The sequence below is a fragment of the Piliocolobus tephrosceles genome, unplaced genomic scaffold, assembly GCF_002776525.5.
Source record: "Piliocolobus tephrosceles isolate RC106 unplaced genomic scaffold, ASM277652v3 unscaffolded_41500, whole genome shotgun sequence".
Taxonomy (NCBI): Eukaryota; Metazoa; Chordata; class Mammalia; order Primates; family Cercopithecidae; genus Piliocolobus; species Piliocolobus tephrosceles.
Genome location: NW_022325978.1, coordinates 125 through 3,216, shown reverse-complemented (window position 1 = coordinate 3,216; position 3,092 = coordinate 125). Strand labels below are relative to the sequence as shown.

The following is a 3,092-nucleotide window of genomic DNA, read 5'->3' as shown; positions in this document are numbered from 1 at the left end:
CCATCATGCCCAGCTAAGTTTTTTTCTATTTTTAGTAGGGACAAGGTTTCGACATCTTGGCCAGTCTGGTCTTGAACTCCTGACCTCGTGATACACACCCCTTGGCTTCCCAAAATCCCAAAAGCATGCCTGGGATTACAGGCATGAGCCACCGCGCCCAGCCGGAAGTTCTTTCTTCTTAAAAGGATTATAAAAATAATTCGCACTGGCATGACACTTTCACTAATATAGATTGACTTTTTTGAATTCAAATAACCCATTTGTACATCTAAATTAATTTTGGTCAGTATGTGTATATGCGTGTGCGTCTGTGTGGATGTAAATGGCAGTGAAGCGTAAAAGGGAAGGTAAAAAAAAAGGGAGATGTCTAACATTTTTAACACATTTTTTAAATACTCAAAACATATGTACACATATGTACTAAAAACAATGGTGCGGTGAAAACAAAATATTGCAAACTAGCAAAAAGACTTAGTGACCCCGTCCGGTCCTGTCCCATCCCGCTGTCGTGCCCTCCAGTTATGAGCTCCACGCAGCTCGGCAAGGGCGGCTCCTACAGGCTCTTTGCTGAGGTCAAGAACTGGCTCCCGTCCAAATATGACGCCCAGAAGAAGGCAGAGCTCCGCAGCTGGATGGAGGGACTCACCAGCTGCTTCATCGGCGCAACTTCCAGAAAGGCCTGAAGGACGGGATTATCTTAGACACACTCATGAACAAGCTGCAGCAGGGCTCAGTCCCCAAGATCAGCCGCTCCCTGCAGAACTGGCACCGGCTAGAAAACTCCAACTTCACCAAGGCCATGGTCAGCTACAGCATGAACCCCGTGGACCTGTTTGAGAGTTGGAAGGTGAGGCAGGTGCAGGTGTCTCTTCTCGCCCTGGCAGGGAAGGCCAAGACTAAGGGGCTACAGAGCAGGGAGGACATCGGTGACAAGTACTCGGAGAAGCAGGAGCGGAACTTCCAATACGCCATTATGAATGCGAGACATTGCGTCATCGAGCTGCAGAAGGGCACCAACAAATGCTCCAGCCAGACATGACCGCATATGGCGCGAGGAGGCATCTCTACGACCCCAAGAACCAATGGACCACTCGACCATCAGCCTCCAGATGGGCACAAACAAGTGGTCAGCCAGGCGGGCATGACGGCTCTCGGGACCGGCGGCACATCTGTGACACCAAGCTGGGAATCAGCAAGTGTGGTAACTCCATGTCCCTGCAGACCGGCTACACGCAGGGCGCTAAGCAGAGCGGCCAGGTCTTCAGCTTGGGCTGGCAGAAATATGACCCCAAGTACTGTCCACAAGGCTCAGTGGGCCACGGGGCTCCCTCGGGTGCCAGCGACTGCCTGGGCCCAGGGGAGGCCCCTGAATATCCCAGGAGGAGGCCGGCTACTGAGGCTCCCAGCACGCTCTCTCCGCACATGCTCTTTCTGTCTGGGTGTTTGGGTCTTTATGTTTTCTTTTCTTTTAACCTGTTCAGTGCCGCCAATCAACCGAGGGTCTGTGAGCGGCAGCGCCGGATCAGGCGGCAGGGCTTTTTCCCCTCTTACTTTGGTTCCTTCTCAGGACTGAGCCACTGGGCTGTGGGAGAAGAGGTCAAGGCCATATCCGGATGCGTGTAGGGTGAGGGTCCCCGCTGGCACCTCCAGGCTGTGGGCCAAGCTGTGTTGGGGAGAAGAGACCTGGGTATGGAGGGAACCGGTCCCCCAAGGTTTCTGGTTGCCTCTCCTCTTCCCCCTTTTGTCAGTCAATCAGTTTGTGTTTTCTGTACCCGCAAAAGTTTCAGGAAGTATTATCAAAAGAAAAAAGAAATCCTTTTTTTCCCCGAGGAATTGGGCGGAGACAGTGGAGGGGGTGCTGGAAAATGAGTCCGCTGGGAGAGGAGGCCCGGCCACGATGCTAGAATATCTCAGGCTCCTGAGTGGCTGGATTTCCCTAGGACCTTCAGACCGACAGACCTCAGACCCTCAGACCTACGCCAGGGCCCAGTGAGGAAACTGAGGCCCGTACAAGGTAGTGGAATTCTGAGTTGTTAGTGCTAAGCCTCCCCATGCTAGCCCAGTGCCATGAGCTATTTTTTTGAGTATGACAAGTGTTTCCAAGCATTCGGAAGTGCAGACTGTAGGAAATCCACTGTAGAATGAGGTCTGCTTGTCATCCTTTCAGTCTCAACCACTCTCCCTCCCTCATCTCTCTCTGATATAGAAGATCATTTTTATGTGAAATGAAAATTGATGGAACTAAGGTGTTGATTTAATTATCTGACTGACCACTTGTTGAGTGTCCATTACAAGTTAAATTGTGTTCTAGAGAATAGCTCAGGAAAGGAATGTTTGACATTGGTGTACATAACAGAAATACAATCATACCAATAAAAAATCAGACGTCTTATAAGAATCCAGATTCTCATGTAAGTCTTGTGAAGCTCTTTCAAGATGAGAATGTAAAATTTCAAAAAAAAAAATTTTAACAAGTCATTCTTGAGACAGAAAAATGGAATTAGAAGATAATATATGACTGTTTCACTACCTCAAATTTTAAGTACAGTTTTTAGTCAATTGACAGCCATATAATACTTAGTTTTATATACTGATATTCACTAGAAATTACAATCCTTAAAAAAGATCCCTGTCTCATTCTACTAATCAATTTAAAACTTTAATTCATTTGGTTGTATTTCTTCATTTTACCTGGCCTTGAATACTTCTTTCCTGGCCTGCATTAAATTTAATTAATGTCTAATTTGTTCACTTGGTTTAGTTACTTTTGACCATGTTGAGTACACTTCTTATGAAGCAGGCACATAGGAATGTTTACAAGCTTATGGTCCTCCCTCTTCCAAGTACCTACTGACAGCACCCAACACATACCACAAAGGAAACATGTAACACACACATACATACCCATACCCACCCACCTACACACACACACACACACACACATACTCACCCACCTACACACAGAAACACACACTCACACACCCACACACACACTTCAGTGGATCAACACAGAAAACACTCTACAAACAAAGACATCGTACGTCAGGGATCCCTTAGTGCACTCCACACTTCTGTAAATTATCAGGACTGTT

General features: G+C 47.3%; 1 pseudogene; it reads left to right on the top strand.

The window, feature by feature from the left end:
* The first annotated feature begins 521 nt into the window (after nucleotides 1–521).
* On the top strand, nucleotides 522–1,397 carry LOC113223487 (annotated as a pseudogene).
* The last annotated feature ends 1,695 nt before the right edge of the window (nucleotides 1,398–3,092 follow it).